Below are 13,005 nucleotides of genomic sequence, written 5' to 3'. Positions count from 1 at the left end.
AATTCATAAAATTGTTTGATGTGGTTATTTCCGTATAACTTGGACTATAAATATGTAAGTTGTAGAATGAGAATATGATTGGTCAATTGTTGTCGTAGTTACATTGTCGTTACTGACAATATTGTGCATTGATATGACCTAAACCCTTTGTCATTGTCATTACATTAACCAGGTATATGCTAGTTTGGGTATGCCATTACATTGCAGCCTTATTAAAATAATAGATAATAATGGACAATGAAATACTTTCTCTTAAGTCCTAGCTTGTATTTTTCATCAAAATTATGTAAATCTTAAGTGATCATGATTTTGGAGGTAATAGTATTCAGCAGGTTTTAGTGAATTCCAATGGAGGTATCCGACTCCTTAATTATACCATGCCTTGGTTAAAATCCATTAGATACAGTACATGTAGACCGAATTAGTAACACATTCAGTAGAAATGATTGATGTGGAGTAAAAAAAAAAAAAAAAAAAAACAATAAAAACTTAAAATCAGAGATAAACTCAAACTATAAGCAAATTCTAGTTTTTTTTTTGCATTGGCAAAAATTTTTAAGATGAGGAATTTTCTTCCCTAGATTTACATGAGAGTTACTTCCCTTGACCATGATGAGCAAGGAGTGTTTGAATATTTGCTTCAAATAAAACTATATCCAGATGATGTACTGATGCTATAGTGCATGGGAATGATGAGATCATACAGAATTTATAAGGACACAACAAAAATAAACATCTACATGAAACAAGTGTCTGGAACAATGCTATATTTGAACTACTACATGTAGGTGTATCGTATGCTAAAATGTAATTTTGTACATTTATGCCCTTCCTGTAATAAATACCAATTTACACTGAGAAGAAAAACTTGAAGTGATAATTTTATCTTTCAATTACCCAGGTCATTTTCTAAATATTTCTCAATAAGAACCAGGTTTGTTAAACATTTAATAATGAATATTTAAAATTCAGATACCATTCTTGCCACAGTTTACATAGTATTATGCTCGACTGGGTAATCAGTTCTTCAATTTCAAAATGCATCAATGAAATTAAAAATCCAGTCAAAGTTTCTGTCAAATTTTCCCCCATGTTTACATCAAAAATATTCAGATGAAATATATTAACTTTGGATATTGTGTTTAATATATGCAACACAAATTTTTATTTAATTTTTAAAACTTCATTCATTAACCATTGAAAGTCACTACAACCTAAGATGAGGAGAAAATGATGAATTTACAGTCACAACTGATTGAAATAGGATCTTACATAGTAATGAAGAAAAACATAATAATCACAAAATTACTGAGATATTCAACACATACAACCAAAAATAAAGGTCAGTGAACGGCAAATAAAAATGAGCATATGAAAAAGCAAATTTTGGGGTAAAAATTCTTTAAATTGCATGTAAAGCTAAGACTAAAAATTGCAAAAATTTGTAAATTGATACAACTCCACAGATACCAGAGACAGATGATGGAGAGTGTATCTTCTATAAATAGTATCTTTAGGGATTAAAAAATGCAGAGATTCTTTCTTGCAAAAACAAATAAAACTAAAACGAAAAAAAAAAAAGTTGAAGAGATTCCCATTAACATAGTGTATTACCCAAACCATAATATCACTTACAGAGTATTGTACCGATAAAATGTAAACAACAAATATCTGGGTATCCGGCCATCTTATTCTTATTACAATATTGTGTAGGTATAACATTCATTTTTTCCCCCAGAAATATAAATGCTAAGACCTTCATCTCGATAAAAATTATGTATTGAATTTGTTCACATTTCAATAGTTGTATGCTTTAACAGTAAGTTTAAGGACTAGAAGCACTTATTGGATCAATATAGAAGAGAATTAAGTAAAAACAACCAGAGATTCTATCTGAAACACAATAAATCATAACTCTTAGAAGATGTTTCACCAAGAAAAATTCAATTCTCAACTTTTTACTCTGGATGAGATATAAAATCAAAAAGACTTTACTTAGTAATATAATGTATCACACCTCTGTTTTTATTTAAAATAAAACTAATTGTAGTTTGATCTTTATGTTCAATTAAACACTTTGTATACTAAAAATTTCAGTGTCATGATGAATTGTTTAATTACCTGGAAAAGGTAAAAGGTTATAAATTTAAAATTTTGTCCAACTAGGGCATTTTGAGCTCATGATGATTGATACCATAGACTACAAACATTTCCAGACAGAATCACTGAACACAAGAGTTGCTGTCAAAAAAAGGATGATTACGAATTAGTCTTCAAATTAAAATTAAACTTTAAAATATAGCTTAACTACTATTTGTTTGGTCTTGTCTTACATTATATGACAGTCAAGGTCATTCAAGGACATTGTATATTTTGATGGTAAAGTATTCCTATATGGCCATTACTGTGAAACCACTACTAACCACTACTAACCACTACTATCATGAGATTACATTTTGCTCCTTTTCTGGGATGACATCATATGTTGAACTTAACTCCTTCACCCCTCATGACACATTTAGACTCTTCCAAATCAAAACCTAGAACAATCCATTGTGAAATTTCAGGGGTGAAAGAGTTATTTACAATAGATATTTGCTTCATGTCTTCTGGTGATTTGGTTATCTGGTAATTCATTCAGGGACCAGAAGCCAGAGCAAGCAAAAGACAAATTATTGTACTTATTCCTGAGCCATGAAGAATACTTACAGTCAGAACTCTAGTACATTTGCAGTGAGATACTGCTTTTGTATTTACACATGGACCCCTGGTTCTGTGGACAGTTTCAAATTCTTCACTATGTATCAGCAGACATTGTGAATGAGACATGTGGACTTTTTCAAACTTGTGTGCTGTAGGAAGGGAAGGAACATAAAAGCTGACTGCAGGCTCTATCTAAGTGAATACATCAATGGCACTCCTTGCTACAATAAGACTTGGCAGTGGAGCCCGGGCAGCCCGACAGACCATTAGGATCAATACACAGGGCCATGTGTTTTCAAAACAAGTCTCTATAACCACTATTGGTGCAACACTAAATGTAGAGCTCTGGACAAACTATTATACTGTACCATTGTAACCATACCACAGACCTATTGAACCTCAACCCTACATTCAACCTGACGAGAATAATGTCATAGGTAAAAATCTGCCACACATACTGTATTGCCAATTGGTTCTGCGATACAGATCAGTAACAAATGAAACTAACAGAATCTGTATAATACACTATGGCAGATACACAAGACATCGCAGGGTGCCAAACACTATAAACACAACTGCAAAAAGACTTTATTTGAAAACAAATGATTTACAACAAGACATTCACATCAGGTTATGTCTTTTTACAGTTAACCATCCATCTGAGAGTATCAAGTACAAAAGAGGACCAAGAACCAAGTTCTATTTAGGCTTGCCGTGTAATAGTTTTCAAACCTTTATAATTATCCTTATTTCTATGACTCTTTTCTCAGATGTAACCACTGTCTACAAAATCAAGCATTATCTGCCCTGTAGATTCCACTTTCATTTATCAACAAGAGTTGTCTACTCTTGATTTCACACTTTGACCAACAATCAAAGAGTTATCTGCCCTTAATACCACATCCTGACCTGATACCACACTTTGACCTATGAACCAAAGAGTTATCTGCCCTTGATATCACGCTTTAACCTGATACCACACTTTGACCTATGAACCAAAGAGTTATCTGCCCTTGATATCACGCTTTAACCTGATACCACACTTTGACCTATGAACCAAAGAGTTATCTGCCGTTCATACCACGCTTTGACCCGATACCACACTTGGACCTATGAACCAAATAGTTATCTGCCCTTGATACCACGCTTTGATCTAATACCACACTTTGAACTATGAACCAAAGAGTTGTCTACCCTTGATATCACACTTTGACCTATGAACCAAAGAGTTGTCTACCCTTGATACCACACTTTGACCTATGAACCAAAGAGTTGTCTACCCTTGATACCACACTATGACCTATGAACCAAAGAGTTATCTGCCCTTGATACCACACTTTGAACTATGAACCAAAGAGTTATCTGCCCTTGATACCACACTTTGACCTTCCAACCAAAGAGTTATCTGCCCTTGATACCACACTTTGACCTTCCAATACTAAAGTTGTACACCACTGATACCACACTACCAAACCGCGAGTGCTGTATGCCCGTTTCACACTTTATTTGACCTCTAGGTATGAAGCCAACAACCTTTTTGTATATACTAGTCTATGTGTGATATTGTCTAAGTTCTAGGCCTGGTATATGCCACTTTGGACCAGATCAAGCAGGCACCTATCATTGTATACCAACAGTATATAAATGGCTTTTTGAAGGTTGGGGGATAAGTACAGTACAATCTGTTTGTGGTGCATCATGTTTATACCGACTCGTGTGTGTTTGGACGTAGATGAAGCATCCACATGTTGTCTGCAAACCTTGCTAAGTGTATTATCTTAGCGGTTTATATTATAGAGGAAGAAAAAGGCTTGATACAGAATGGGACAGCTTTTGTAAAATACAATGGGTCAACAAGATCTTTTCTATATTCAAATGATGCAGGACCAATTTGGTACCGCTTACTGAGTTAGCTTTAGGATATTCAGAATGCAGAGATACACAAATTTTAATTAGTAAAAGTTTGGCTTGATTGTAATCCTTAACACCAATCTATACAGAACTTTTTGAAAAAGGAAATTGAAATGTTCAATTGCCACCAATAATGCAGAGGTTTGACCGTATGATAATTGTGGGATAGTCTGTAGGGATGAAGCTGTTGGCATCAGACCAGGCACATTACTATCATTACTTGATATTGTTATAGCTGTAGAGCCTGGTAGAATGCTCACAGAGCCCCCCTCACAGGACCTAATTACCAGCTGTAGTATTGGGTGGTACCAGTACTGATAGGATGGTATTATTATGCTCTATGGTACTAGATCTTACTGTACAGAGGACGCCATCTACCTTTAAGACCAAAAAGCCAAGTACAGTACTCATTAAACAATAGTTTTCTTTTCTAAACAAATTTTTCTTAGGTTTTAAGAATAATATATGAACCAGTGTTTTTCATTTCATGTTGAGCATTTTAGATTGACAGTACATTTTCTTAACACATACCCTTTTACCATAAATTCTTGAGTTACTCTCTATGTGTAAAACTTAAGTGCAGAATTTTTTGTAAAATCATACATTTTCAGGATGTCTTTCTCGATTTTTTTAATAAAATGTAGCAAATGCTCTTTGCTCAGTTTAGGTATTGTATATTTTTCTTGGCACAGGTTTTTGTTGTATTGAGTGCGATTGATTGAATGAGCTTTTGCCTGTTTGAGAAGAAAAATAATCACACTTTGATGGAAGGTTTCCGGTTCTGTTTGAAAAGAAAAATAAACAGCTTTAAACAGCCCCATTCACAACACATCTGATGGAAGTACTGGTGCTAAAATCAGTCTGGCAGATATATAACATCATTGTCCGGGCTGTCATCCGAGAATTTATAATCATGATGTCATGCCAGAAAAAAAGACCCGATGATTTCCCAAGATAGAGGGCTCCACAGCTGTTTACCTGTCGTCATGCCTTCCCAGGAACTTCCCTACACCTAGACCCGACCAGCATTAAAGTACACTTCATACACATACATATACTCCGATAAAACTATAGCTATTAAGATTTGAAGATATAGAGAAATGCAATTTACTTTTCTGTTGCTTATTCTCCAAATTAGATTTCCTTGATGTAAGAACATTGTGACTGTAACAGGTGTAGATATACCTGATTTCCTTATAATAATTCTATGAAACAATCTTGTTTATTAAGGAAACAGGTGTAAGAAGCCATCAGGTGGTTTTTACAATTATTATAATAATATTCAATTTACATTGAAAATGCTAACCATGTTTAAATTCAGTCTGCTTAAGGATAATGCTTCTGTGAATTGACTTTATTTATATGGAGGCAGAGATATATTTATATGGAGGCAGAGATATATGTAACTGTATAATTTGATTCTGAAAAACATTGATATGGTAGAAAAGAATGAATTTTTTTTGTTCTGATTTTGTTCTTTTATCTCCATAGTCCTAATGTCTCTGCAGAATCAGGTTAATATGAACGCGCAAAAAAAATATAAATGAAATTACCATCTCCAATTAACCATATGAAAAAATATCATCAACTCTTGCAAAAAACTTTTTTTTTCGTTTATAACTTCCAATTTTTAAAACATGAAAGTAGACCACGGTAATCCTGCTTTGAGGAAATGCTTGTAATAAAACATACTATGATTTTATGTTTTAGTAAAGAAAACTATCTGACCTGACCTGCAACACTTAAATTCCTTTTTAATCATATTTCTAAATAGTTTATCCTGGAGAAAAAGATAGCATCAGAACACATTAAGATAAGTAAATTTAAAGTACCATTAGAGATGCTTACAAATGTCTACCAGTGTATACCTGTATGCATACTCTTTTAAGCTAGATTTTAAAACAATTAACTATTTTCATCACATTTTGTTTTTTCTTATTTGATTCAGACAAGCCTTTTCTTTATCAATGATGAATCAAATGAACAAATGTTAAAATTCTGTCTGGAAATGTTTGATGTACAAAGCATCAGAAAAATTTCTTATTTGAAAAGTTTCATGCACTATGTATATCTAAATATACCAGCATTTATTTGTAAAACGCTAAATTTACTCTCGTATTTCTTATAATAAAAAATGTTTGCAATCTCAAATGAGTTCAAATAAATAAAAATAAGTAATGTTTTCAAATAAATTCAAACTTTTTTTACTTTTGAATGTTCCATAAGAAACCATTTAAAACATCTTCAGTATATCCAATCAAGATATTTTCACCAACAACTTTCATATCTAAAACGATATTGAATGAAGTAAATGCAACAACCAATCTTCAGAGTTAAAATCAAATGCAGACATTTAAAATCAAGTATGAAGGTTCAACATTGACATTAAAATAAAAAATCTCTTGAGGAAGTTATAAGACAAATAAATCCTCATGGAGTCTACTTGTAATAACAGACAGTAATTAGTTAAGTCTATATGCTAACTTATCCCAACCATTCACCATGATTTAATGCCAAAATTACACAAAATTATATTACACTTTCATTGTAAGCAGATTTTGATTTCAGAGAAAAATTAACACAATATACTAGTTTATTTTAATATGATGTTATTTTTCAAACACATAGGTGACAGCTGACACAAAATTTGTAAAGGACACACCTTGAGGTCTACACCATTAAAGATGCTCCACCACCGACAAAGCTTAAACAATTTTCATCAATTTATAAAATTAGTGTTTAATCGTGTGGATATATATATATGTCTAATTAACACAAAAAATAATTGAAATAATTCATTTTGCTTTTGGTGTATGCACAATCAATATTTCATTCCATATAGGACATAGTGCCATGGAATTTTTTCGGGATGCAATTAATTGTTTTTAATATTTTTGTCTTGAAGTAAAGTTAGAAGCTCAAACTTTTCAATCATGGTAATGGTGTGAAGTAAGTACCTTTTGTAACTGAAGAAAAATGCTAATTTGACTGCATGTTTTTGCTAGCGAAAAAATGCCATTTGTCAGCGATGGAGCATCTTTAAAGGAACAGATATCCAGATCTTTTCTAAATTGCAAATATCAGAAACATCACAAGCTTCTTTTTGTGGTATATAATTGGAATGGTTGAGTTTGGTATAGCATATAAACATTAACATCTGAATGAGCTAGATACACATTAATTAAAAGGAAATTATGGGACTAGCTGTTAAAAACATATACATGTATCATTAACTTTTCAGTAAATTATTACGATTTAAATTTTAAATTTTTTAAATTTTATGAGTTATTTCTTCCTTTTACCTCAACAATATTATGAGATAGTTAGAAGGCATTTACAAATGTATGAACTCACTGTGCTAATTATACAGATAATAGATATTGTCTTGGAATAACCACAGAACCACTTGTACTACATAATGATATTACAGAGTTATCTGCCCTTGTGCACAGATACATACATTGCATTGTTACATCATAGTTTACAAATAACTTTTTTCATTGAAAATCTAATGTTACCTTGATTGTTACTTTGACAAATATATGACAACAAAATCCATTCACAGGGGTAGATAACTCTGTAAAATTTAAAAAAAAGAAGACAGAATCCAAAATTTGTATAATAAATTGCTTCTTTTTGTATTGCTTTTAACTGTAATGAACCGAATAAGGAGTTTATTTTAATTGTTTAAGAAGCCTGCCTGTGTTCCTTTGTCTTATAATACTGTATGGGGCTTTGAATACATATACATTGTGCATCATGTACATGTATAAACGTTACCATGGTGACTAGTTTCTGTGTTACATTTTTCAGAGAGTCTATAAAAATTGATGGTAAAAGCTTACTATTCTATGATTAACACCGAGTCAAGTGTTTAAACGTTAACAGAAACGTGTGTGTGGAGTATATGGTTAAAACTTCAGCTAATATATATCACAGTTTTAAGGTATACAAAAATAAGAATTTCATACTTCTACAATTGACGACTATATAGAAATAAAACAGGACTATATAATACCTCTACCTGTTCTATGTGCTTCATAATACAAATTCAACATTAGCAAGCTTAGCAGCATCTTTTATCTACCGGTTTTTGTAATTTATTTAACACAAGTCATCGATACATAGGTTTCTGTTCTTTCATGTAATATAGCAATTGTAACTTTCATTTAACTGTATCATTATATCAATAAGCTTGATTTAAAACTCAGTACATGCCAATTTGAAGTAAGTAGTTCTGTAGGAGATATTAGAACAGCATTTTACCCAGACTTGGAAAATAAAGTTTTGATCCTACAAAGATTTTTGTTTAGTATTATCACCCTGACATAGGCCAGACATCATGGTTCAAGGGGTCAAAGGTCAAGGCTTGACTGCAAATACATTTATCAAACAAAATCGACATTACAACCTTGACAGTTTTTGAGTATTTCTTCACTAGTACTTTGCAAACACAATGGCTTGATATCCATACATAATTTCATTGATAAAAATTCCTTTGTACACTACAAACTTTCACGATGAATTGTGATTATGATGTTCTAACAGAAAGTGAAAATGTTGTGAATTGTATGAAACTTTAAAGAAGATAAAATTGAATGAGGGGACATTAAGTGGGAGGGCGGTAGATTCTAGAACTGGTGTGATGATGGGGTGATAGACAAACATAAATAATCTACATCACTATATACTCACAGGTGCAACAACTGGACTCAAGTTCCGAGAATGAACTCAAAATAAAGATTGATGTCATTTCTGTTGACTGCGTTCTCTTAACTTACTATATGTATGTATAATTTTATGTTAAATACATTGAAAGAGTGTTTTTTAATCAATTTGTTTTCGAAACAGATAAAAATTCTTTATTACAAACCACTAAATACTAGATTTATAAAACTAAAAGGAATAATTCATGATATCAATAGTCCTTTTTACTATGTTTTGCTTATATAAAAGATATTGCCAAATACTCTTTTCAGAGCACTGAAGATAGAAAAATATTATATATTAAATGGATTATATATAATAACGAATAATTTATAGTAGAATTTAAATCTTGATTAAGTTACTTTAATGTCATGATAAAATTTATATCAAATTAGCTTAAACTAACAAATACATTACACAGATAAAAGTTTGTTTCTAAACATTGACATTTGTTCCAACAGAAGTTGAGGCCAGTTGTCTTGAATACTTTAGGAAGATAAAAATAGATGATCTATTAATTCTATATATATATATATATATATTCTATAAAATAACATAAATTGGACTTGAATGACACATGATTCTAAATGAGGTGAGCCTCTACATTTCATCAGCATTTTTTATAATCAGGAAAATAATAGATTCAAAAACTACAAAATGGCTAGTTTTCGGCCTTCACTCATAATACCCATTAGTAACCCTTTGATTATAGAAATGACAACATGTGTAGGAAATCATTTCATCAAGTTGAATCTGCAGTATGGTTATGGAGTATACTAGGAAAACAATAAAAGTGATGGAGGTAATAACATACATTTGTACCATAACATACATATCACATGATTTCGTCCTCGCAGCTTTCACAGTCGCACAGTGGAATAATTGAAAGAAACAAACAAACCCTTTCTGGTAAAACATCAACATGTCATTATACATAATAATTATATTATATATTTATATATTGTATATATATACATATATATATACTGGAAAAGAATATTTACAACCTGCATTTTACACAACTTAACACATTTGCCTTTCAATTCACGAGGGGAAAAAAAACTTAAAAAATGAAAATTAAACAAAGATACAGCAACACCCCCTTCATAACAGTCTTTCTGGTAACATTTGCACCGAGTAACCTCTCGGTTTATAACAATGTACATTTTGTTTCAACCTCTACATTAACATCACATACATGCAAGACAAATTACACATATTTCTACTTATATAAACATTTCCCCGTTTTCCACGTTCTTTCGCGCTCTTAACAAGTCATAAAATTTCATGACTTTTTTTTAAGTAAAATTCTGCATACACATAAGATATAAGTTACCTTACAATCATAACATGAGATTATGTTAACAAGATGTCATTCGTTCCTTGAGCAATCAGACCAAACGTTTAATACAGCCCCCATATCTTATACAGGGTCATCATCAATACCTAATAGCTACTCATCTCCTCGTACTATGTTTCATTTCAGAAGAGTCATAAAGCCTCTGTGTTTTCTGACCCATCACATTATGTTCCATTTCAGAAAAGTCCCAGCCCTGTCACCATTTTTGGGCATGCAGGTGATGTGGTACTGCCATTATTATGATAGCTATGTAGCACACACTCACTCACATACGATATGACCCTATTCCTCTCTGGGAGTTACAAAGGTGATCGTAACCTCTCGCAGTGACACAACATAACACTGAGAATTGGCATCTCTGAATGTGTGCACCAACAGATGCTATTTAGTCACAAGTAAAATAGGATTGGAACATTTTCATTTTTACTGTTCAGATTCACAATATGTGTACTGTTTAAAAAAGCTAAGAAGAGAATTATACAACTATCACAAAATTTGAGCTTTAGAATTGTCAAATTTAAATATCCTTCCCCCCTCCCCTACCTGTGACTTTTAAATAATATTGTAATTGCTGCCCCTTTGCCTGGCCCCACTTTCCTCCCCCACCAACCTATTTTTTTCATTAGCATCAAAGGTTGGTAGAATTGGTATGCAGACATAAAGAGGTACCCTCAGTGTGTGTATACCTGGGGCCTCTAGTACACATACATGCACGCTCCGTATGGAATGAGCAGCACCCCGTTAGACACACATACCAGTCTATATCTACTCGCACATGCTTTTCATCACACATGCTCCTGCATCAGTAGAACCAATCGTGTGTATCTCTGATCGTTGTCCGTTCCAGCCTCCGTGATGTAGTACCACAAATCATACACTATATAATCCCTGTTCCAGTGAAGTACTCAAAATATCACAGAAAATAGGTCGTTTAACTCAGCCTCTTCCTCAACAGAAACCTTTAATGAAAGCTAGTTATATTTTGAAGCATAATTTTCACAAAGGGACATAACTCAGAAAGTTATGGAAGCAGCAATATACTTTTCTTCTCCAGTTTTTCTTTACTTAAATTTCATCAAATGAAATCCTGAAAACCATTCTGGTGTACGTGCTATTCCATACACTAGTACCATAGATCTCACATCACTGTTAAAACACAATCCAGGAACACCACTTAAACTTGCCATCTTGTTTTACAAGTGACAAAATCATAAGAAATTTTCCAGAGCTTTGATACGTGTATATAGGCTTGATGAAACCTACCACAACATCACTTTTTTTGCCAAGATGACTGGCTAAGAGATTAGTTATGTACTCCACTGTTCAGGTAATATTCCTTTAAAAGAAGTCTTAGTGCTGGAACTAAGGTCTCACTAATGGCCTGCCTCCTGTCCAGATACCATCACTTTGAAGTCCAGGATACAGTTATATCCACCATTGTTTTCCTTCTTGTGTAACTTTGGTGTCAGCTCTAAGTCCAGTTGTGACCACTTGTGTCCAGACCAGCCCTTAAAGGTTGAGTTAGGTCCATCGTTTTGTCCTTGCCTCGTGTAACTCAGTGTCCACACCGATGACCGAATTTAATCTGTATGCCGTGCGTGGAACATCCCAACAGTACTGCCTTCATTTCTACAATGGATAAAATTTATTTATAATTATTACACATTCAAAGTTTTCTTTAACTATTGCTCTTATTGTTTGTCCTTCAGCTGCTGCAATGTTCAAATATCAGAAATAGCTGATGCAAATGGATTCAATGGATTGATAAGCTGAAATGAATCTCAGTGCATGAATCGGACCACAATGTCAAGACTTAATTTATAGTTAAAATCTAGTAGAAAGTGTCTTGCATGATAAACGTTTGAAGGAGTTGGTTTATACAGTGTTTGTGAAGAATCATGTGGTGTTTGTGGATTTAATATAGTAAACATTACATGCGATAGCAAACTTCCAGATTTCTGTTATCAGTGACAAATATCAAGCATTATTCATTTACAAAAGGTACTAGTGTAACTCCTATCAATTTTTGTTATACAAAAACTGTATTCTAAACAATATCATTTCATATAACCAGACATAAAGCTATTTTAACTGTTGATTGGTCATTAAAAATGTCATACATACAATGTGTAGCTGTGTGTGAATGTCTGTATGTTTTGGGAGGCTGCTGTATATTGGTGTTATGTCTCTTCTGATACAGCTCATAAAAAAATCTCACTAGAGCATACTTCGAAAGACACCGAACAGCACACTACTTCCAGTCACATTATCCTTGATAAATCAAACATCTTTGTTTAAACCTGCACATCAGAAACCAACACAAT

At 32.7% G+C, this 13,005-nt stretch overlaps 1 protein-coding gene across 1 annotated transcript in view; it reads right to left on the bottom strand.

The window, feature by feature from the left end:
• Positions 1-457: 457 nt before the first annotated feature.
• Positions 458-13,005, bottom strand: part of LOC138329078 (potassium voltage-gated channel subfamily A member 1-like) — a 72,205-nt gene continuing 59,657 nt past the window's right edge. The window contains exon 2 of the mRNA XM_069275802.1: positions 458-12,310. The gene's annotated coding sequence lies outside the window, so the exon portion shown is untranslated. The remainder of the gene's footprint in view (positions 12,311-13,005) is intronic.

This window comes from Argopecten irradians, chromosome 8 (assembly GCF_041381155.1).
Source record: "Argopecten irradians isolate NY chromosome 8, Ai_NY, whole genome shotgun sequence".
NCBI lineage: Eukaryota > Metazoa > Mollusca > Bivalvia > Pectinida > Pectinidae > Argopecten > Argopecten irradians.
The sequence above is the reverse complement of the archived record's forward strand: the minus strand, read 5'-3'. Positions and strand labels throughout refer to the sequence as shown.